Raw genomic sequence first — 25,853 nt, forward strand, 5'->3', positions numbered from 1 at the left:
TGAAAGTTTCTTACATTCAAACTCAGTTGCTCTTCACTGCCAGTAATTTATAATCATTTGTGGAACTATAAATGTGCCTAAATGTCATCTGTTTAATTAAAAATGTGAAAGTGCGTCATAGGAAGGTATCCTTCCGAGGCATAATTCGAGCCGCAGCAAACTACAGCCAACTATCGATCTTCTGCCCTCAAACAGAGAGCCAAACAAGCGAGAGCATAATTGGAAGTCACACATGCCTGGTGAAGTCGCACCGATATTAAGATCTCTAGACTCCTATCAGTAAATTACGTAGGCAGCGGACATAGGATATATTGCTCCGATAATCTCCCACCACCTAGCCCAGGAAAATAATTCGCGCGGAAGAAAACTAAACTACAAAACTAATTGCAAGGAACCTAACGCGGTCAGTCGATCGTTTTGTTTCAGACGCGCAGTTCGCGTTTCAGTCGTCGCCTAAGCCGAAATTTGTCTATTATGAAAATAAAAGCAAGCAAGCAAGCAAGCAAGCAAGCAAGCAAGCAAGCAAGCAAGCAAGCAAGCAAGCAAGCAAGCAAGCACACCTTTCCCGCCTAGGTCAGACAGCCCCTGAGATGATGCTCTATTAAAATTCGAGGGATCCATTTAGGTACACTCTGGCGCCCATATTACGGACATTCCGATTAATATTTTTATTAATTTCAATTATCTTGTTGTTGCTTGTTGTTTTAAAGGGGCCTAACATCTGAGGTCATTGGCCCAATTTCAATTACCAGCCGATGTTTGAATGCAGGCTGGTTCTTCTGACCCCACACAGGCATCAGAATGTTACTTTAAAGTAAACTTATGTCGTCGTTGAAGAAACAAAACCTCGTGTCTCACAATGCTCTGCCTCGTCACGCCTTACTGCACATATGGATATGCAGTCGATCACAACAAGTTTCATTATGCTTATTTTCCTATGCAGTTATGTAAAGGAAAATGAACGTTACACAGTATTTAAGGTTTATTTTCGGAAGTGTATGGGTATTTTTTTATTTTTGCAATTTTCTTTACATCGCGCCGACACACACAGGTCTTATGGCGACGATAAGATAGGTAAGGGGTAGGAGTGGAAAGGAAGCTGCCGTGGCCTTAATTAAGGTACAGCTCTGCATTTTTGGTGTAAAAATGGAAAACCACGGAAAACCATCTTCAGGGCTGCCGACTATGGGGTTCGAACCCACTACAGTATGCGCAATTGCGTGAACCTAAGCGCACGGCAAACTCACGCGGTGAAGTGTAGGGGTAAGTATGGGAGGGAAACGTGACAAACAAACTAATGTGGACTTAACAGGTAATAGCTGCGTAGAAATAATGAGGCCAATACATGATAGGTTGCCAGGGAGCACTTCATCAAACCAGTCTAAGGAAAGATGAACTAAACAAACACACTTAATATTGAATTGAATTGTCCACGGTATCAAACGAATATGCCTCTTTAAAATATGCTATTTGTTCGGGGCGTCAACCTGTAGAGATCTTTTGCCCCAAACGAATATACCTAAACATTGAGCAAAGCAAAATTATCGTCCGTTGATGCATGTCTATTTTTTTACTTTCCCTTAATGAAATAATCTTTTGATTTGACATTAATTCTGATTTTCTTTCTCCCATTCTTGTGGTCTTTGGTTAATTCCTTGTTGGTGTTATTTGGGATTCTAGAGATTCATGGACGAAATATGTCATCATTGCTTATGTTACAGACTTCAAATCTTCCAAGCATCATGATAAAGATGTCGTACCCCACCTATTGCTCAGTACGATAGAGTGTTAATATGTAAAGCTTCTCTTTCATCCTACCATTTGATAACCATATTGAAGGGTTTACATTACTTTCCTTAGTATAATATTTGCATTGTTAATTCTCCACACGTCTAGACCCAGGAATACGTGGCATATTTCAACTTCACTGGCTATGTTCCAGATATTTACTGGGTTCTTGAAAATACAGTTTAATTTCTTCATCACAGTATGCATTACCATTGAAATTTCCTGCTTCACATTTTCAGGTGGTAACTATCATGCACATATCCCCCAGCAATTGGTTTTTATTCACACTGATTCGCTGATAATATAATTCTGTAATTTCGTACGTGGGCGAAGTAAATCAAACAATTATTATCATACATATAATATACAGAATAACATAGGCTAGCACGTACTTTTACATCTATCTATTAGCGCAGGTCAGAGCAAATTGTAGCTTCCGCCATAGTCTCTGTCTCATGTGTGGCTGTAATCTGGGCGGCGGCGGCGGTGGTGGTAAGTAATGCCTTTCGGAGGACGACGAGCATGTCTGGATATTATAAGATGTCCTACTCATAGACCCTGCAATAGCACTTTATGGTCTAGTGAGGAAAGCAATTGTAAACAACTTCACTACTCATCAAGCCTCGTTTGCGTCATTATGGTGTCATTCCATCGGTTTTCGAGCTTTCCTTATAACTACATAAACTTTGGTGGCGCATTTTCAGGATTTTACCTGACTTCGGGCTGAAGACTTAAAATACAGCTAAAGTAAATCTATTTGGGGCAGGGTTGAGCGGTTTAGATGTCTGAGTCCTGGCTTTCTGAGCCTAAGTTGGTAAGTTTGATGCCGGCTCAGTCCGATGGGATTTGGTGGTGTACATATACCGCAGACTCATGTCGATAGATTCACCAGCACGTGAAAGAACTAGTAGAGGACAAATTTAGGCACTTTGGTGTCTTCGAAAGCTTTTCAAATATTCAGTGGGACGTGAAACCAAATTATTATTTGTACCGGGCGGTACACCTCCACGCCGCTAATTTAAAATGTGCACCAATTGAAACTCCTCTGCTGGAGGAAGTCTGAACTTTATTGATGGTATTAATTTTCAAGTTTCTCAGAAGATGTCACTACGTGGAAAATTTGGAGTTTTTGAACTATGTCATTTTCGACGTATTTTTGTTTTGCTTGTAGTAAGAAGTGTGAACTTTCTCTTCTAGAGGACACTACTGAAGATCAACAATAGTGCACCCTAGTGCGGAGTGAAAGAACTGGTTTTTTTTTTGGAGAAATTTTTATTTCAAAAGTTTGTTTCTTGTTAAATTTCTTTCTGTTATTGCTTAAGTTGGCTGTATACCCCTCTCTTTCCCCTTGTTTTGTATTTAGCCTATCCCGAATTTCTTTAATTTATTTCTGACCAATTGAATGTAGCTTCCCCCAACTGGAATATGTTGCGGTATCCTACCCAATAAAAGTTTTTGTGGGAGGGTGTTCTCATTCCCCTAACGCCTCGAACCTTCCGCGAGAGGATATAAACTGCTGATTTTTGGGTCTCCGGGCAACTTCTGTTCCGTCTTTCAGTGTGTAAAGTACATAGCAGGGGGCGGGAAGCGCCTCTTTCTTCGGCGACAGTCAACAACCAGGTAATGGCCGACTAATTACTTCTTTTCTTGCTTGCTCAGCAGTTTAACTCTCGGGGCGGGTCCGAAGTTTTTCCATTATGTAACCTTCCTTAAAATGTAAAGAAACTTCTATCTATTCTATCTTTTAAACTACATATTGGGATAGAGAGTGCTTAACCCTCTCGAGCTCCCACTCATATTTTTTGAGGTGAACTTATACTTTTCTCAACCTATTCTTCTTCGACTTAATGTAAATTATTTCCTTATTAAGTCACCTCTTTAGTATGGGATTAACCCTTGTATTAACGGCCTAGTGCCAAGTAGGTTTTAAACAAAGCGTATTAGGAGCGCAAGATCGCCTCCTCTCAAATTGTTATTTTAGAGGTCATGTAATTACCCTTTTTCATTTAATAGACCTCAGTAGGTTGGGTATTTTACCCCTGTGTCTATGTCCCGAGAGGACAACTTGAAGGTGGAGTTTGGTGTGGCCTTTGAGAGGCTTAAAGTTGAGAGCGTGTGGCTCTTTTCGAAAATTGAGTGTTGTATGCCTCGAGGAGGCTTTTCTGTGTAATTTGGAGCAAGTGCTCTGGGACATGAATGGGGTTTTCGGCCCCTCTGGTAAAACTTATTTTGGAGTAAGGTTGGGCTGATTGCCCTAGAAATGTGAATTCGGGGCTCGAAGCCCAAATCCTGTAAATATTGTAACTACCTTTTGACTTGCTACTCTGTTACTGCCATGCTTGTTATTTCTTTATATTGAAAGAAAAATATAACCTTGTTAAATTTTAAATTAATTTTACTTTCGTAGCTTGAGACCTATTCACCACCCCGCACCTTCTTTCACGCATAACTACCGCAAAAACACGGTAACAAGTGGTAGCAAAGCGTGGTTGAATGGGTCTCATTTTAGCCCCTTTTGACGGCTAAACATTCTTTTGATCCGAACTCTAACCATTTTCTCAGTTGCTGGAATTTTTTGAGTTTTTCAAAATTGTTCTGTCATCATGCCCGGCCCTCGCGATGTTCTCCATCTTAACTACTTGCGCAAGGAGGAGTTGATCTATGAATTGACTATTAGAAATGTGCAATCTGGAGGCACGGTTGCGGTAGACACAAACAAGCTTAGAGAGTCCCTTGAATTACCAATTTCCATCCCCACCTTGGGAGAGAAAGAAATTGACGACTCTCTTTCCACGATCGTCGAGAATATTACTGGGCTAGCCTCTGTAGTTAGTTTTTTTGATGAAAATGATCCTTCTCCTAATCAAATTAAGCGTGTGCAAGCCAGGCTGTTTCATTTTTCAAATAGAGTTAACGATCTGTTGTCTCTGAATTTGAATGACGTTCAGAAGGAGGAAACTAGTACGCTACTTGAAAATATTTCTGAGTTATCTAGCAAGGTCACTCAATTGTTAACTGGGGAAATTCCTCCCAAAATTGATCAACCCACCACGATGAATGCAGGTTCCGAGGAAGAGCCTCCTAAGGGAGAAGTTAATAGGATAACCGTTGCTGCTCAAACTATCTCTGCCCCATTGGACAACGAGTCTGGACGCCGTGCATCGTTGAATAATATACGTTCGGAATTAACTTCCTTGCCATTGAAACCTTTACCTACTATGTCACCAGGGTTCAGCAGTTTGCCTCATCCATTGGCAATGTTGCTCAGAGGTATTTCTAAGTTTTCCGTTAATACCACTAGTGAAGTAATTTCCTTTTTAAGATTTTTAGTTGAATTTCAGGATCATGCCCTTGTGTTTTCTCTTTCTTCATGTCAAATTTTGCAAATTATCTATCCCTATGCAATTGGTATTCTCTCTGATAAAATAGTAAGAGCCATTGCCGAGCAATCATCTATTGAGGATTTCCACGCCCACTTGCTAGCTAACTTCATCCCGGCTAGGGCCAGGTCCTCCCTTATTCAGAAGTACTATTATCGTGTACAGCGTTTGGATGAGAACTTGGCTGACTTTATCCAAGATATTAAATTCTATACTAGGGTGTTTGCCCTTCATTTTCCTGAAGATCTAATTGTACAGGCTATTGTAGAAGGAATTTCACCTCCCTATAGGTCATATTTGTGTTTCGCGGCGTGCCCGCAAACCTTCTCCGAACTTGAAGCGTTGGCCGTCTCAGCGGAAGGAGTGAGGTACGCTGATTCCTTGCGTGTCGCGAAAGAACCCCCGCCTTCTTTTAGTAATACTCGGCCTCCACCTCGCCGATCAGTCACACCTCGTAAATGTTATGCTTGCGGGTCGCCTGACCATCTTCGCAATAAGTGTCCACTGATCAAGTCTAGTAGGGCAAATAATGGAGCTGGTTCATCACAAGGCTGTTTTAAATGTGGGCTTTCTCACATATCGTCAAGAATTGCCCAAACGCAAATAGCACCCCCTCCTGCTCAACTTCTGGTGCAAATTCCACCAACGCCAATAATAAAATGTGACTAGCGGCTTCGGCTGAGTCGACTCAATCGGCTTCTCAAGGCTCAGCCCCTGGCAAAAAGGTCGTGAATTCAGGGAACGTTCAATTTGCAAAACCATCTTTCGAATGCCCCAAAGAGTGTCTTAGGATTGCGGCGGATACCCCCGCACCTGTTCCTTTTCTTAAGATTGAGTTAAATAACGAGCCTATAACAGCTCTATTAGATTCAGGCAGTGTTTGTTCAATTATTTCGGACCAATGGTATTCAAAATTGAAGTCTGTTTGTAAATTACATGACTATGGCTCATCTACCGTTCAATATGTTTCGGCTAATTCATCTCCATTAGAAATTTTAGGTTCTGTACAGGTCAAAATTCGTATTTTTAAATTCACATGGAAAACCAAACTGTTTGTGGCTAAGCACTTGTCTTGCCCCATCATACTGGGAGCGGACTTCATTTCTCGCACTGGTCTTGTGCTCGATCTTCAGAGTAAGTCGTGCACGTTCAAATTTGCGTCCAATTGTAAAATTCCCTTGCTAAAGTGTAATTCTGTATCATGTTCATCTATTTCGCCTACCCAGGATGAGATGTTGTTAGACCTTAGACATCTACCTGAGGAGCAGGCTGATAGTATTCGTAAATTATGTCAGTCATTTCCAGAGGTGTTCTCTGATACTCTTGGTGTTACTGACCTTATTGAATACAAAATTGAGGTCACGGATTCGATTCCTGTCCGTTTTCCACCATATAGGCTATCTCCACCTAAAATGAAGGCATTGAAAGAAATCATTGATCAGATGTTGAAGGATGGTATTATTAGGCCCTCTAAGTCGGCGTATTCGTCACCTATTTTTCTAGTTCCGAAACCCCAAGGAGGCTTCAGGCCTGTCATTGATTATAGGGCTCTCAATCGGAAGGTGGTGTTACAATCCGTGCCCCTTCCCGACCTTCATTCTTGTTTTTCATGGTTCCGTAAGGCCAAGTTCTTTACTATCTTGGACTTGAATCAGGCCTATAATCAGATTCCCCTTGCCGAAGAGTCTAAACATCTTACAGCGTTTGCCACGGACTGGAACTTATACGAATACAACCGCGTGCCTTTCGGGCTCCCCACGGGAGCAGCTGTACTCACTAGGCTACTAGATAGGGTCTTCTCCGACATCAAATTTGAGTACTTATATCATTACTTGGATGATGTCGTCGTATTTTCAGAGACTTTTGAAGAACATCTAGATCATCTGCGAGAAGTTCTCGATCGCCTTCGTAAGGCTGGGTTAACTGTCAAGTTGTCCAAGTTTGCCTTTGCTAAGCCCTCTATGTCGTTCCTAGGGCATATTGTGTCACCTGATGGTGTAGCGGTCGATCATTCTAGAACACAGACCATCCGTGATTTTAAACCTCCCAATGACATTAAAGGTATCGCCAGGTTTATTGGTATGGTGAATTTCTTCAGGAAGTTCATTCCTAACTTTGCTAATAGAGCGGCGCCCTTGAACCTTCTTCGTAGGAAAGGCATCAAATTCGAGTGGGGACCTTCTCAACAAGCCGCTTTTGAAGATCTTAAATTAGCTCTGTGTAATGCCCCTGTACTTGCTATGCCTGATTTCTCGAAGAAATTCATCGTCCAAACCGATGCGTCGTCGTCAGCAGTAGCTGCAGTCCTTCTTCAAGAGACTGAACTAGGGAGGCGACCCATCGCCTATGCATCTAGGACTCTATCGGCTCAAGAAGCCAAGTATTCTATCTATGAGCTCGAAGGGTTGGCAGTCTTATTTGCCTTAGAGAAGTTCCGTCTCTATCTGGAACATGTCAAATTCGACCTGGAGACAGATAATCAAGCCTTAAGCTGGGTCTTAGGTAGGCCGCGTCGTACTGGTCGTATAGCCCGTTGGGCCATCCGTATTTCTGCCTTCCAATTCGATGTCCGGCAAATCAGAGGTACCGAAAATGTTGTCGCTGATGGACTCAGCCGTATGTTTTCCAACGACGTCGAGACCCACAAACCGGCCGACAGTTCATCACCTCCCGAGTCCATACTATCTGGTGTCAATGCCATCTTAACTGATGCTCCCATGCTCTTTAGGGATATCGAGAAATACCAACGTGAAGATCCGACGCTGGCTCCGATAATGGAAACCCTTTCTTCTGGGGAACATGTTGTCCCTTATGTTCTGAGGAATGGCGTTCTATGTTGCCCTTCGAGGCATGATAAGATGATGAAGGTTGTCGTTCCAGCTGTTCTTGTGCCTATGATCTTCAAATACTATCATGAGACCCCATTAGGAGGGCATCTTGGAATCTTTAAAACTCGTAATAAGATTCGTGAAATGTTCATCTGGAAGGGTATGGACGGTGAAATCCGTGAACTAGTAAAAGCTTGTAAATCTTGTTTGCTCAGTAAACCCACCATGTCCACCAAGGTAGGCCTTTTGTCTTCGCATCAAGCGTCGCGTCCCATGGAACGCCTGTATATCGATTATGTAGGACCCTTCCCCCAGTCAAAGGGAAATGCCAACAAGTTCATCTTTGTATGCGTAGATGGCTTTACTAGATTTTCCTGGTTATTTCCGACTAAGCTGGCTACCGCTCAGTCCACCATTACTTGCCTAAATTCTATTTTTGCTTCTTTCGGTCCGTGCCAATATATTGTATCTGATGATGCTAAGGCTTTTACATCTAATCTATTTCGTAAGTTCTGCTTTGACCTGTCTATCTCTCATGTGACAACTTCTGCTTATTACCCTCAACCATCTCTGGCTGAACGGGTTAACCGTAATCTCAGGTCCGCGCTTATTGCCTATCACCATGAAGATCATTCCAGGTGGGACACTTCCCTGCATTGGTTAGCTTTTGCTTTGAATTCGGCGGTTCATGAATCACATAAATTTACTCCAGCCTCTTTGATGTTCAAGTTTGTTCCCAACACCCCGCTCTCTAACCTCTGGTCTCTGAGTGACATTCTACCTGAGACAATAGATCCGGACAACATTAAAGATCTTTGGAAGAAGGCTAAAGCCAATCTAATAGTGTCTCATGAAAAGGTTAGGGAAAGGTATGATCGTGGACGGAGACCCACCAATTTGAAGGTAGGCGACCAAGTGATGGTCAAGAATTTTGTTCCCGCTGGCAAGCTTGCCCCCAGATTTCATGGGCCATGTGTCATTCTCGATTTCCTGACGCCGGTTACGTTATTATTAAGTAATCCAGCTACCGATAGGATATTTAGGGTTCACCTGTCACAGGTGAAACCGGTGTAATTTCTGGGTTAACTTGCTTCCTATAATCGTGAAAGGAATATGAAGGTTATATTTTTTTTTTGAGTTTTCACTTTTAAGGCATTCTGCCCCTTCTATAATATTTTGTTTCATATGTAAGTTTTTGTAAACCCCTCCCGCACGGTTAAACTGCCATCCTGTCCTTGCCACGGCCATTACCACGCTCCCGCCTCCTGCTCCACTCTACACAGTGGCTTAATTAAGGCCATGGATTTCTGCACGCCGCTGGCCCCTCAACCTCTCCACCAAGCCTGTGCCCTCAAAAAATGATGATGGTCCAACAATTCTGCCGCCTACCTTTAATGTTTCAGTGCCCCCGCAGCCGCGCGGCGCCGTGCTGCGACTGGGTCAGAGGAAGGGCCCCCTCTTCCCCAGCGAGGACCACATGGGCACGGCGAGCCGGAGCTCTCCTCCCGGCTAAGGCTGATGTGCGGCGCACGACCTGCTACTGGACCGCAGCCTGTATATGTTCACCGCGGGCGCGGCGTGCTTCAACACCACTGCTCCCCTCATAGTGCGGGCGAGCGGTATCTCAGGGTACTTGAGGGGTCCGAGCGGCCTCCTCTGGACGCAAGCTGCAACGGCCGGTCTGGCCATCCAACTTAATCAACATTAACTACATGAACTATTACTATCAGCAATTACTGCACTTGGGAATTCAACAGCAATATTTGGTGGACCTTGCAAAATTTTTCTTCACTTTCAAGTATTAAAAGTTTATCTTCTGAATTCAACTTCTACAACCATAAAAACTTTACTTCTCCTGTTACAACAAAAATTTTGAAACTGAATCAAACCACATTAAGAAAATCTTATAAATTCTTCGGCAATTAATCTCCATATCTACATCAAAACTTGGACCTTGTTTGCAAACAAATTTCATGTGTCACCCCTGGAGGAACTTTTGGGGGGGGGGGGAGGTCTGTACCGGGCGGTACACATCCACGCCGCTAATTTAAAATGTGCGCCAATTGAAACTCCTCTGCTGGAGGAAGTCTGAACTTTATTGATGGTATTAATTTTCAAGTTTCTCAGAAGATGTCACTACGTGGAAAATTTGGAGTTTTTGAACTATGTCATTTTCGACGTATTTTTGTTTTGCTTGTAGTAAGAAGTGTGAACTTTCTCTTCTAGAGGACACTACTGAAGATCAACAATAGTGCACCCTAGTGCGGAGTGAAAGAACTGTTTTTTTTTTTTTTTGGAGAAATTTTTATTTCAAAAGTTTGTTTCTTGTTAAATTTCTTTCTGTTATTGCTTAAGTTGGCTGTATACCCCTCTCTTTCCCCTTGTTTTGTATTTAGCCTATCCCGAATTTCTTTAATTTATTTCTGACCAATTGAATGTAGCTTCCCCCAACTGGAATATGTTGCGGTATCCTACCCAATAAAAGTTTTTGTGGGAGGGTGTTCTCATTCCCCTAACGCCTCGAACCTTCCGCGAGAGGATATAAACTGCTGATTTTTGGGTCTCCGGGCAACTTCTGTTCCATCTTTCAGTGTGTAAAGTACATAGCAGGGGGCGGGAAGCGCCTCTTTCTTCGGCGACAGTCAACAACCAGGTAATGGCCGACTAATTACTTCTTTTCTTGCTTGCTCAGCAGTTTAACTCTCGGGGCGGGTCCGAAGTTTTTCCATTATGTAACCTTCCTTAAAATGTAAAGAAACTTCTATCTATTCTATCTTTTAAACTACATATTGTGATAGAGAGTGCTTAACCCTCTCGAGCTCCCACTCATATTTTTTGAGGTGAACTTATACTTTTCTCAACCTATTCTTCTTCGACTTAATGTAAATTATTTCCTTATTAAGTCACCTCTTTAGTATGGGATTAGCCCTTGTATTAACGGCCTAGTGCCAAGTAGGTTTTAAACAAAGCGTATTAGGAGCGCAAGATCGCCTCCTCTCAAATTGTTATTTTAGAGGTCATGTAATTACCCTTTTTCATTTAATAGACCTCAGTAGGTTGGGTATTTTACCCCTGTGTCTATGTCCCGAGAGGACAACTTGAAGGTGGAGTTTGGTGTGGTCTTTGAGAGGCTTAAAGTTGAGAGCGTGTGGCTCTTTTCGAAAATGGAGTGTTGTATGCCTCGAGGAGGCTTTTCTGTGTAATTTGGAGCAAGTGCTCTGGGACATGAATGGGGTTTTCGGCCCCTCTGGTAAAACTTATTTTGGAGTAAGGTTGGGCTAATTGCCCTAGAAATGTGAATTCGGGGCTCGAAGCCCAAATCCTGTAAATATTGTAACTACCTTTTGACTTGCTACTCTGTACCTGCCATGCTTGTTATTTCTTTATTTTGAAAGAAAAATATAACCTTGTTAAATTTTAAATTAATTTTACTTTCGTAGCTTGAGACCTATTCACCACCCCGCACCTTCTTTCACGCATAACTACCGCAAAAACACGGTAACATTATTCCTTAGCTAAGGGACAGGGTACACTGTACATTCGCACTCTTAGTGTGTGTGTGTGTGTGTGTGTGTGTGTGTGTGTGTGTGTGTGTGCGCGCGTATGTGTGCCTGTAACATAGCGAGGGAGAACCTACGCGATTGCGGCATTTCTGCAGATGATTCTGCAGATGAATTAATAATTAGTTTGTAGAACTGGAAATAAGGCAGTCATAGTGTTAGTGTTAGTCAACATTCCAGTATTCACCTAAAATTGAGAGGGAAAGGAAACAAAGAAAAATGGAAGAGAGTGAGACATTAACCCTCTTCTCTTCTGAGGTCTGTTTTCGAGGCTGGATCCCGAGCGGGTAATCAATCCCAGAATACCTAGGTGGGAGGCTATTACGTTAAGCTCTACAGTATATATATCACAAAGGCTACTCCTGGATTACGGTCAAAAGTTTAACAACAGCTCTAAATTCCAGACGCGGCTTGATTGCAGTGTGCTTTGTGTAGTATTCTATTTTGGGTCTATGATATATTTCCTTATAAGATGGATACATTCTTTGCTATTTGCTTTACGTTGCACCGACACAGATAGGTCTTATGGCGACGATGGATGAGGAAAGGCCTAGGAATGGGAAGGAATCGGCCGTGGTCTTAATTAAGGTATAGCCCCAGCATTCTCCTGGTGTGAAAATGGGAAACCACGGAAAATCATCTTCAGGGCTGCCGAAAATGGGGTTCGAACCCACTATCTCCCGGACGCGAGCTCACAGCTTTGCGCCCTTAACTGCACGGACAACTCTCCCGGTTGACATTTCTTTAAAAATTTCTGAAAATACATCTTCATGGTTATTGCTCATCTCCAGTTTACTGTTCCCATTATATGATCAAGCTCGACGCTTATTTATGCCGGCTACTCGAGTTACGCGAGTGGTCAAATTTGGGTGTACACATCTCCAAATTAGAGTGTACGAATTGCGCGTACATGAAGAAAGACTTCTGATAGAACAACCAGTTCTTGCGAGACTTTCCATTCTCGGTTCAACAGTGCTTTCAACAGACCACATCCAAATATGTAGAAGATCTAAAATCATTGTGAACGATGAAACAAAATTCGGTTTTGTGACCATTCCCTCCCCTCTCAAATAAACCTTCTGGCCGGATCTTCAACTCATAGGTAAAATGAATACGGAAGACATTATTTTCCGTTTGGGCTTGATTAGGATATGAGATTTCTATGTTTTCTTTGTCTTATAATTTAATATAGCCCCCATTTTTTTTTTTGCTAGGGGCTTTACGTCGCACCGACACAGATAGGTCTTATGGCGACGATGGGATGGGAAAGGCCTAGGAGTTGGAAGGAAGCGGCCGTGGCCTTAATTAAGGTACAGCCCCAGCATTTGCCTGGTGTGAAAATGGGAAACCACGGAAAACCATCTTCAGGGCTGCCGATAGTGGGATTCGAACCTACTATCTCCCGGATGCAAGCTCACAGCCGCGCGCCTCTACGCGCACGGCCAACTCGCCCGGTAATATAGCCCCCAAAGATTCACCGAAAACTGCGCCAGGCATTCTCCAAGGTATCCTATCTCTCTACAGCCCAGAAGTAAAACTTCAATTTTTTATTTCATACTACCTGTATTGTGGGGTAATTTTCCGAATGTTTACTTTTAGGATTTATATTACCTGTTTAATGTGAATTTTTGTAGACTTTTGTAGATTGATATTTTGCGATCTCTTTTCTAGATTTAGACGTACAGTTGTGAGATTAATTTTTAATTTGACATTATTTATTTTGTGTTAAAAATCGTCCTTCCGGCATCCCAGATCTCTGGGAAGTAGTAGATCTTTTGAAATAAATAATAAAAGTAAGGTATAACTGTTTGTATTCACACGTCACGCTATACATGCGATGTTCACGATTCCAACTCACACTGGGACTGTCACCAGTCAGCCTAGCGACCTCGAAAGTTGTGGATTCAACACAAATCTCGGTCATTTTGGACATTTTATTTTTCACCCCTTCTCAACCCCTATGCCGGCGTGGCCTGAATTTGAACTTAAACGACATCCGAAGTGTCACTCCTCACCTCAGCGACCCCAAAAAGTATGGATTCTACATCAATATTGGTCGTTTTCTGTTATTTTTATATTTCACCCACATCTATCATATCGGTAATTTTGGCTATTCCTTTTCACCCCTTCTCACCCTACTTCGACTGGGGATGAATTTTCATTGACATCCAGAGTTTCACAGTTCATCTCAGTGAACCCAAAAACTATGGATTCGACATGATTTTAGATTACTGTTACATGTCACCGCCTCTCCACCTCTAACCGTAAGGGTACTACGGGTGTCTTATCACACCACCACATTATTCTTTTCCAGATAGTAGGTAATACGTTTACCAAGTATTTTTGAAATCGGCCCAGTCGTTTAGGAGAATATGTGGAAGAAACCTGCATTAATGTACATACATACATGCATAATTTGCCCGTTTACCCGTATTTATTCAGTCAGCAGACACGAGCATCCTTTGCTGTGGACCGTTCGTGCGCAACCCATATTTAAAGACCTAAGACGACGGAGTGATGAACAGGCATATATATCATAATCACGATAACAGTGAAGTGGTATTTATATAAAAATTATGAGTTTGGTGGCAAAGCAAATAGTATGAACATAAATTATTACCAATGAATTATGACAATTAGTGAATGCAGTTATGACTAAAAATCAATTCTTTAACGAAGTGCTTCACACTCACTTCTTTTCACACACTAAATTTACGATCTTCTTTCTATAAGTAGAGAACAACAATGAATTTTTGAAAACGAACTCTCTCAAAATGATTAACAAAGTAAGAGATTTTCACCTCCTATAAATTATTTGCATAAATACACTTATGAAAGTAATCTCAAAGTATTATTTTTGTCTCAATAATGTTCATGTTATTGTTTAGGCTCATGTGTAAGTTTTAAATTTACAAAATTTATTTCAAACTCGAAATAATAAATCTCATTAAAAGATTCAAGTTTCCAAATAATTCCATTCACAAATCCTTGCAATTAACACATTTTTCATTAAAATAATTCTTCAAAGAATTAATCTAGTTCTCTGACAAAATAACCTTAGTTCAGAAATAATTTTAGTAACATATCATACAGAAGCTTCTTCCAAATTATCTAGTAGAAAAATGTTAATCTCGTGATTTAAATAAATAATCTTTAACCATTAATTTTAAATGTCCGCCTCAGTAGCGTAACGGTTAGTGTTATTAACTGCCGTCCTCGGGGGCCCGGGTTCGATTCCAGGTACTGCCAGAAATTTAAGAATGGCAGGAGGACTGGTATGTGGTTGAAATGGTACATGCAGCTCACCTCCAAGAGCTGCACCACCTCGGTATGAGGACACGAGTTTACTTTAATTTTAAATGTTGCCTAATTCTCCTTAAATCTGTTCACAAAATGTAAAATTTGTCGATCTTGCTGATCTCGTTGTCTTTGCTGTTGAGTTGTCTTAACTTTAAGAATATATTACGATCCTACTAATTGTTCATGAATTTATTATTCAATAATAACATCAAATTATTAAATGATTATATTATCATATTATTTACACTCTTTCCACTCTCCTCGAAGAATAATCTTAAACAACGCTTAAGTGATTCCTACTGTGGCAGAACACAGTGTAAATCAGCATCCAATAACCAATCAAACGTGAACAAATGGCACAATAAATAAACACACAAGTCAAATAATATTACACACAAACAAGCATAAGTCACGCTATTACACACTTATTTACATTGTCATAGAATTATTATTATTAAATCATGATTTTCATCACGTATAATTTGGTAATAATCATCAGAGTATCTTAAACAGTACGCTTCTAAATTCAGTAATTCACTCCTGGAGTGGTGACTGAATTACAGATAAATCAATTAACTGCTCTAATTCTATTTCAATAACAACGTTGTGTGCATGAAATTCAACCCTGATGAAGAATGAGCTAAACAAAGCCTTAATAACGCATCGAAAATTAAATATTGACTGGCATGAGCTTCACAGTGGTTGAAACTCCATAATTAAAGTTAAGTGTGAGATTATTCCATAGATAAATAAACATACGTAAATTCACAACGTGGCTGTATCCATAACCGTTACGTTGTGCATGTGCGCCATAATTATACTCTAAGAGACATCAACTCCAACCGTATATTCCGCCATAAAATTCATATAACAACTGAGCTCATTTCGCATTTTAAATTCATCAGCACTTATCACAAGTTTAAACACTCAACCTCTCTTTACATACCTAATTTTATTCGTCGATTGTTTAAACAATTATTTTTAATCCTACCACTCACCCAAGACAAAATTATTAGTAATACTTGGATGGTTTATAAGATATTTCATGATGTAGAATAGTCCTGCTAGAAAAGTCTTATTTGATTCCATTATCATTGATCATGACATCATATAAAAATTGAATTGCCTTTAGTGCACAATTTATTATTTAATGATTTTTAGTTAGCAACGGTGACTATAAAATAATTGAGATTCGAAGACAGCACTCTCGCATAATATGATCTAAAACTACGCCAAACTCTACCATAACCGAGATAGTTGAAATGGAAAAAATACTACTACGAAATGCTAGCTAATAGAATATTACTCTATAATAAGAAAGATCGTGTTACATTATAATAAAGTTTTGAAAGAGATTCTTTTACAAATTTGGTATTCATTTTCTCTACCGATGAAATTTGATCAGGATGTCTCCGTCCTCAAGTATCCAGTAGTTCCCCACCGTAGATTAGGGCTGCACTTTCATTGTAGAAACTCATGTTGAAGCTGATGTGATTAGTTGAACACCTTTCCATCGTTATAGCCCTCTTGAATAGACGCGTACGACGATGTAACAGCGCAGTTAAATTCACTCTGCTCCTTGGAAGTGTGAAGAATCTTTCGCGAGCTGAGAACTAACAGAAAGAATTACCACCGATTCACTACCATGTTTTCTGTTTCTGCGTAGCTATGTAAAATACTTAAGTCGCGGTAGTGGTAGTGAACGAGCACTGTCGTTGTCAGTTTATATCCACTATACTAAGTTAAAGGTATGTCGCGATAGAACGTCTTTTCGGTTGAGATAAATCACTCGTAACAGTTCATTGGTTCGAGACTTTACTTTGAGGATGTTCCAATGTAGCACGCGCAAGCACAACACTGTTAGCTTTCCCAGTCTACAGCTCATTCCACGTTCAGAAAACAGTACGGCTCTTATGGATCTACAAGGAGTGAAAACACCCCCTCTCAGACACCCATAATTCCTTGTGATTATGGGATATTATACTACGCTTTGTAATGTATTATGAAATACAGATAAAAAGGATGAGGCATATTTGCCCGTTAGTTATTAAAATAACTACGTAACTTTTTCATAAATACATTTCTAGGGAGGAAGTACAATGGCGAGAGCAGCCATCGCTTCGTTGCCTTCCTCCATTTTCCTTCTTCTGTTTGCTCTGGTACAAGCCTTGTGTTGAGTGAGAGTTATACGATAAGCCTACGTGTGTGATTATTTCTTTAACATTAATACTGTGATCTTTTGCAGTCATCCAGAGTATTTATTTGTTGCGTCTGTTTTCTAGCCTTTATTGCCTCGAAAAATTTATTAAATGCAATTATTAAATGTATCTCTCACCCCTCGAGACATAAAAATTATTCTATTTCCTCCCCAAATTTCCCTGCATTTCAATGCTGAGGATTTTATGTGCCGTAGTTTACCTCCGATTCTGTACAAACCACAAATAGCCCCTGTAAACCACCGTCCCCAATAGTCCATAAAAATATCTTGTAGCGTAGTTACTTCCGCTTTTTGTCTTGAAGTTAAATACTGAATTTCACAAATGTGTGTGCCATCGTTTTCCCGTGATGATGTTGAGCAAAGCCGTTGGGTATGGCAACCATGTTGTCATAAGAGCAATACTGTTTTCTTAACTTGGAATGAGCTATAGCTCACATTATGTTTCTCTCCTCGTTGAGTAGAACGGCACGACAAAGGGAACAAGTCCCTGCGCTCGCCTCGAGAACCAGTTCCCTGAAGTTGATGTTATTTGAATAAAATTTCACACACACACACACACACACACACACACACACACACACACACACAAGGTGAAACAATAAACAATAATCCTGTGACCAATTTTAACAATTATAACCCATGCAATTAAAGTGACGGGGACAATACATACATTCATACATACAGTTACTTTTATGAATATTATGCTGAATTTCCCTATTTTGCTTTCACGATATCAAAGCGAATACATAGTGCTCAATTCAGGGCCCACGATTCAAACAGTTGATGACATTAACATTTTTTTTTTTTGCTAGTTGCTTTACGTCGCACCGACACAGGAAGGTCTTATGGCGGCGAAATGTCATCCATAAACGAATCGATATAATTCAAGAATCAATAGATATTTATATCAACTCGCCCACATGGCGCAGTGTAGCCATCTTCAGTATCATATCGTAAACGTGAACATTTTACATTATTTTGAACATAATAAACATATGAAATTCGTCATGGTTTGAAATAAAACATAATTATACGTGCCAGTTATATGTAACGACACAAGATTTGCAATCCTATATAAACCCTTCAACATTTAACGATTATTCGGATATGAGCCTGTTATAGCAAGTGTCTGAAATATGGTTCTTAAATTAAGTTATTAAGGACGTCGCTTTCTGTTGATCATTTGTATATCTGTACGAATTGATACAGAAGCTTGAGGAACGAGATCATTGCTTTGCTCCAGTTACCTGGAAAGATGCCTTGGTTTTCCGCCGAGATTACTAGATTTTTATCTTTACCACAATACTTCTGCGCCAGTCATCAACTGACACGAATTATATATTTATTTACTTTCTGGAAGTTTTAGTTGGTACCATATGATATCCCTTGGACAACCGTTTTACTCATAGCGATGAGTATGATTGAGATTTCGAGATCCGAACGTTAACTTTCCTATTGCAAAGTATACTCTAATGTTGATATATGAAACAGAATGTGGGGGTGCGGGGACTTTGTGAACTTGTTCTCATGTTTTTCATAGTAGAAGGAAGGGCCGTCTTGTCCGACATACCACTTGTCGTAAAACTTCTTTGACAGAATAGTGTAATATTTCTGCACTCGCAAGTTTGTCTTCATTGAGTGTTTGGTCTATTCTTTTAGTAGGCTGTTCGTGTCAATGACTCACTGCTTAACGTATACAGGAGATACGAACTTCCTGGCATATCACACATCTTTTACAAATCTTATGATTGTGGACCTCATCACCATTTTTTAATGCCATACCTTGATTCGTAACTATCTTAGCACTACTGGAAACGGCCGTGAGTATACATAAGCTTTTCTGAATTTCTGGCCGTCCTTAATATTAGGCATTTCCCCCGTTATAGCTTTCTCATAAAACATACATGTTCTGTCGTATGATCCGTGACGCAATGGGCGAATTTCCAGTCTGGGCACTTCCTTTATAACTATTACGAGGATACATTCTGATAGATAAGCATTGGAATTGTGGCACAAAAATACAACACCATGGTTTCCTATATAATGCCTAGTAGCGGTTGCCTGGTATGAAAATGGGAAACCTTAGGGAAACATCTTCATAGCTGCCGACAGTTGGAATCGAACCCACTATCTCCCTAATGTAAGCTCACAGCTACGCGATCCAAACCACGTAACCAACCTGCTCGGTGAGATGTACAGTAAATGAATGCCGGGTGAATTGAGCTGTTGGCGCTGGACATTAATATCATTTAAAAGTTGGTGGGAGTGTTGTGAAGAATTAGCAACTGCATCCTTTCTTTTTTCTTTTTCCTTTATTTCTTTCCTTCCTTCCTTATTTATTTATTTGTTTATTTATTTAAACAGAAGCTGCTGAAGTTTCTATCATTAGCAACAATGCATGCATTACAGCGTCGAAGCACCACCGATGTTGTACACGTTCAAAGACATCCGGCCTGTCACGAAGCGTTCCAGCAGCTATAGCAATTCCTGCGTCAAGGTCTTCTTCCTACTGAATGGGTGTCTTATACATGATCTGCCTGAAATGTCTCCAGCGGAAGAAAGTGAGCCATGTGAGGTCAGACGATAACCAATATAATCAATAAGAAATGACGTAGTGAGTCCCAGTGAAACCAGATTTGTAAATATCCTATGGCGCAAACAGACGACAACGATGATTGTAAATAATAATAATAATAATAATAATAATAATAATAATAATAATAATAATAATAATAATAATAATAATAATAATGTAGGAGTTAAATGGACCTTACCACTGTTTCTTAGTAGTAAATAAACGACTTCGTTAGAAGCTTCTTAACGACATAAGATCATTCTCAGTTATTGACTCCCAGGACAGTTTCACATATCGTCGTTACTCCTAGGAAAACCCATTTTTGATAATATTTCAGCTTAGAACTCTGACCAGAAAGGTTCTGTCATCTAAGGTTCAGTATTGCATGAACTCTATTATGGAATATTCGTTCTACGTGACACCTGTACTGCGGGGCAGTATTTCTCCCCTCACCATTGAAACATAACGGTAATTCGAGGCCTACGATGAAATCCCATACTACTGCTGCTGCTGATTACAGTATTATTATTATTATTTTTATTATTATTATTATTATTAGTATTATTATTATTATTATTATTATGACCACATGTTACAATCTTCAACTTAGAAAACGGTGTACCACCATCCAAACACGGCAAACATAAACCTTAACATAATTTAATAACATAAATCAAATGAGTTGAAATTGGCGACAAGCCATTGTAATTCCTGTAATAGCTTAGGAAAATAATTACATTTTTCTGTAAGGCGATTGTGGTTCGAATTCTGACTGAAGAAGGCTGGATCTTTGACATGAAATATTACGACTATATGGTTTTAGATTCCACGTGAACTGTAGCTGTCGTGACTTATGATTATAAGATTAACAGTAGAGTAACGTAACATTGTATGATCAATACTTTCAGCTGGAATTAGTGTGACAGACGATGGGTGAAATGACTTAACTCGGCAGGAAGTAACAACAAAGCACTGAAATATTTCAGAAAAGAACTAGAAAATAATATCCAAAAGGTGCAGGTGGATATTCAGGGTAAATGTGCGTAGGAGCAGAAAAGCAGAGTCAAGCGAGTGCAAGGGAGCGGCTTTAGCTCTCCATGAATATTAATGTCAACACAACCTTTCTCCGCTCTCGGTAAGGTAAAACGTCACAGTACGGCTCAAGTATCGCATTCGTATGTTATAATCTGGAAGAAGAAGTGAATCTACAGCACAAGATGAACTTAGAGTCTGAACGACGGTCATGAGTAATATCATCTATGTCATCATAAGACAAGGATCCTACAAATTTAGGTGAATTCTGATCACAAAGAAACGTAATGATTCTATTTTCCAAAATTAAAAGTTCCTTTGTAGCATCTAAAACCATCTCTTTTCAGTTTAGACACAGTCTGCCGAAACTAATTTTGAGTAATAAATCTTTAAACTATCTGAAGTCCGCCTCCGTGGTGTAGTGGTTAGTGTGATTAGCTGCCACCCCCGGAGGCCCGGGTTCGATTCCCGGCTCTGCCACGAAATTTGAAAAGTGGTACGATGGCTGGAACGGGGTCCACTCAGCCTCAGGAGGTCAACTGAGTAGAGGTGGATTCGATTCCCACCTCAGCCATCCTGGAAGTGTTTTTCCGTGGTCTCCCTCTTCTCCTCCAGGCAAATGCTGGGATGGTACCTAACTTAAGGCCACGGCCGTTTCCTTCCCTCTTCCTTGCCTGTTCCATCCAATCTTGCCATCTCTCCGCAAGGACCCTGTTCAGCATAGCAGCTGAGGCCGCCTGGGCGAGGTACTGGTCATCCTCCCCAGTTATATCCCCCGACCCAAAGTCTGAAGCTCCAGAACACTGCCCTTGAGGCGGTAGAGGTGGGATCCCTCGCTTAGTCCGAGGGAAAAACCGACCCTGGAGGGAAAACAGATTAAGAAGAAGAAGAGCACTACTAACTCTATCTAGAACAGTGCTGAAGTTTGGAGATACTGTTAAAAATAACCATTTCATCAAAGGTGGTTCATTATCCAACGTTTAAGGAAAGTTAATTTCTGTAAATTCACACTATCACAAGCGCATTCGCAGAAAGACTTCCTCCCTCCTACATGAATGCTCACGCTCATTTTCTTTCCAGGGATTTGCTTCTTGTACTCTTGTTGTTGTTCTCGTTGTTGTAGTGTAAAATTTTGAAACACTTAAGTTTCGTGTGAACTTGTAGATGACGGTGTTGTAATGTTAAGCTAGTAGTAAGCTGAACCTGTAGTACTGTAAGTTGTAGTGTTAAGCACTGGAAATACTAAGTAGTGTGTAAATTTGTATATGATGATGCTGGATTGGAAATGTTCAACTAGCAGTACTTCATGTAATATTTTCTTTCCATGGAATTGCTTATTGTACTGTTGTTGTAGTTGTTTTGTTGTTTTTGTTATTTTTTGTTGTTGTTGGCAATTATGTTTTAATTTTACTTTATTATCACACTTCTGTCAGTGACCATTGCCACCGGGATATTTTACAATTGCAATACATTTCTGAATAATAATAATAATAATAATAATAATAATAATAATAATAATAATAATAATAATAATAATAATAATAATAATAATTGTACCGGGAGCTACACATCAACACCGCGCATTCAAAATCAGCGCCTAAATGAATTCCTCTATTGGTCAAACAGTGAAACTGAAACTACACCAACTTGGAACTTTAATCAGAAGATGTCACCACTAAAATATTGAGTAATTCTGTTATTGTGAAGTTTCCTAAACTGACTGAATTTCTCCTTGTTTTGTTTGCCATTCATCAAGAAGTTTGGACATTCTCCCATAGATGACACTACCGAAAACTATGATCATGCACATTGGTGCAAAGTGAAAGAACTTATAATTTAAAGAAATTTTGCATTTCTAGGTTTTTGTAACTGATTGATGTTCATTTACTTTTGGTTGGCAATATTTCCTCTTTCTTTCCGCCCGTTTTGAATCTAGCCAATCACTAATTTATGTAATTAATTTTCAAACTATCACAGGATACTTGTTCGATTTTGAGGGTTGCTTTTGAATTTAACCAATAAAATTAAGAGGGTGTGTCCTGATTAATCTTGAATGATCTCGAACCTTTCCTGAGGGTTTATAAACTGCGGCTTTTCACGTTTCTTGGCCAATTGATCGTCGTCTCTCGGAGTGTGTGTGTTAAGTAGGAGGCGGGCGGCCTCTTTCGTTGGCAACCAGAACATCTATAAGGTAATGGCCACATAACATTATTCTTTCTTGCTTCCTCCGCAGTTTAATTCAAGGGAAAGGTCCGACTCTTTAGTTATTTAACAAACGTTTCTAAAATGTAACTTTCATGCGGTTAATGTAAAAACTTCATAAAATCTTTAACTGTAAACCGGGGATAGAGAGTAAAGTACCCTCTCGAGCTCCCCTTCATCTTGGTTTGAGGTGACTACGTTTTGTAACTGTAATGTGTTAAAGTATTTTCTATACGAGCCACCTCAGTACTTTGGGAATAGCCCCTGTTTCATCGGCCTAGAGCCCTGCAGGTTTCTAAGTTTCCATTATCTTGGAGCGCAGTTTGCGTCCATTCATTTTGTGTTATTTAACCTGTTCCCTTTTCATGAAGGCCCCGTAGGTTTGGTATAAAATACCCCTGTATAAATCATTTTCAAATTGCAAGTTGTGCCTTGAGAGGCCAGTGATTGTAAGTTGATGTAGCCTCGAGTAGGCTTGGAGACCTCAGAGCCTGTTAGCCCTTTTTCAAGTTTCGTAATTGTACGGTGTGCCTTTGGGAGGCTAGATATTATGATTTAGGGAGCAACTGCTCTTGAATTAGGGGATTTCTGCCCTTAAATAAATAATTCTTCTTACATTTGTAAAATTGTCAAACTAGGGGCTTAAAGCCCAAAGTGTTAAGGTTCTGAATCTTGGATTTTTCCTAATCTGGTTTCAAGATTGGCATTGTACCTGATTGTTATTTTCCTTTGTGCAAATTTGTTCAGTTTTTTTTTAATGAAAGAAATATAACCTTTGTTATAGTTTTAATTCAATTCTTGACATTGTAGTTAGACCCACTCAAGCCCGCACCTTCTTTCACCTCTACATTCCACAGATACCCCGCAATAATAATAATAATAATAATAATAATAATAATAATAATAATAATAATAATAATAATAATAATAATAATAATAATAATAATAATAATAATAACAGACAAAATCTCCGAAGTAAATGTCAGCAGCGAGAAATGTAAATTGTATAAAATGCACAATAAAACTTTAAAGCTCCTCAGTATGTATAAAACACTAATTACAACACATATAACACGGTAATATACCTGCAAAATAATACACACTATGAAACAAAGAATGACATGATTCGATCCAAAAGAACTTCTTCAGCTTCTATCAAATCAACTTAAAACATGCGTACATATATACAATATTGTGTGCGTAGTAAACTTCTCAATAATTGAGAGTTGGTGATATTATGAACAAGTAATAAGAAATATTGCTTGTAGCCACCTTATTAACTTATATAATATTTCTGTACTTACTTAAGCTGTTAACCAATCGTCCGCACCTTCAGAAATTGTTTCCCTTATTTTAGTGGCAAAATGAACTTTTCAACATTGTTAAACATAAATTTTCAATCCAAAGGTAAGTACATTACGCGGCTATATAATCCTTTAGACGGATTAGATGTAGCCAAAGTGGTTGCATTGGCAAGAGCGATGAGTTCATTCCTGCTTTAACAACCGAAAAGCGCAGTGCCTATGCGATATTTGAAATAATAAAATCACTGCAGCACAACGGGCGTAGTTCTAGTACACGAAATATTTCTCACTTTCGGTTTTATAAACTGTATCTTATGATGGATTCAACGGCTTTAAGGTACAAAGAAAACAGGTTAATAAGCCCCTGAAGTCAGCAACTTTTTACTGTTTGGCCTCATATACACATATTGTTCTTGTGTATTACCAGCAAAAGATAACGAACTCCTCCATTACTCGGGACAGGAAGTAAAATCCTTCTTCTTGCTTGGTGAGCTAGATTTCTACCAGTCTCAAGAGAGGTTGAGGAGTTACGAGAAAGTTTCTGCTGACTTGACGACTTTTACAAATCAAATAAAAATTAAGCTAAATTGGCAAGCTAAATTTAGAGGTGAACCGACTGGTATATTAGCCTCACAAATACGTGATAAAAATAACCATCCTTCTGAATATTTGTCTCGTGCTATTAACTCCCTTAGTAGTTCTAAAGATTTATTTTTTGTACTTCATTTTTGAAAGGGATTTTACACATTGCTGTTGTATGTGTTGTTAATTATTCTACAATGTATTAATTTAGCCACATGACAAATAAATAAATAAATAAATAAATAAATAAATAAATAAATAAATAAATAAATAAATAAATAAATAAATAAATAAATAAATAAATAAATAAATAAATAAATAAATAAATAAATAAATATCCTCGGTTGACTGAATCTTTACATGTTGCACTCACGTATTTACCAACAACCTAAGCCAACATCAAACCCGCCAGCTTAGTGTATTCAACCCGGCCAAATATTTTCATATAACTGAGAATACAGGTGACCTTGTATCTTCCCATAAGAGCACACAAAAAGTCTTAGTATCTTAGTACTTTCCAGTGTTTAATACTGAGCCGTATCCTGCCGGCCCATAATAATAATTGGAATATTATTTGACCAAATATGTAAAATTTATTCATAAAAGTTACAGTCTAACATGTTAAAGCATCGTATCCCAAGATAGTTGATACCGGATGTTGAGCAAGACAGTAAGTCGCTGGATATTGCTTCATATTTCCGTATGACCGTGAGAAAGGATAGCGTACCCAAGCGCTGGTAAGGATTGACACGTGTATTAGATGCAGACCAAGCAAGATATTTCAGCCAATGGGAACTTAAGGATTTGGCAAACCTGGAGGCCACACCGCGCCAAATCTTAATTCCAGGATGACCAACGTGCTCTGTGGATAAAGTCAGTTTCTGCAGGTAATCGGTTTTCCACAGTTTCTGAAGTCAGATATATTTGGAAATGTATTATAAAAATTGGTGGAAGAGATTTGCTAGTGTTTGAGCTGTGTTTTGTAAATATATCATAATAAGTATTGTGTCATCATATATGACGAACTCTCTGATTGGTGGTTGGTTCAGACACCCGGGAACCCCAGCATTATTGGCGTCACCGA

This window comes from Anabrus simplex, chromosome 1, assembly GCF_040414725.1.
Source record: "Anabrus simplex isolate iqAnaSimp1 chromosome 1, ASM4041472v1, whole genome shotgun sequence".
NCBI lineage: Eukaryota > Metazoa > Arthropoda > Insecta > Orthoptera > Tettigoniidae > Anabrus > Anabrus simplex.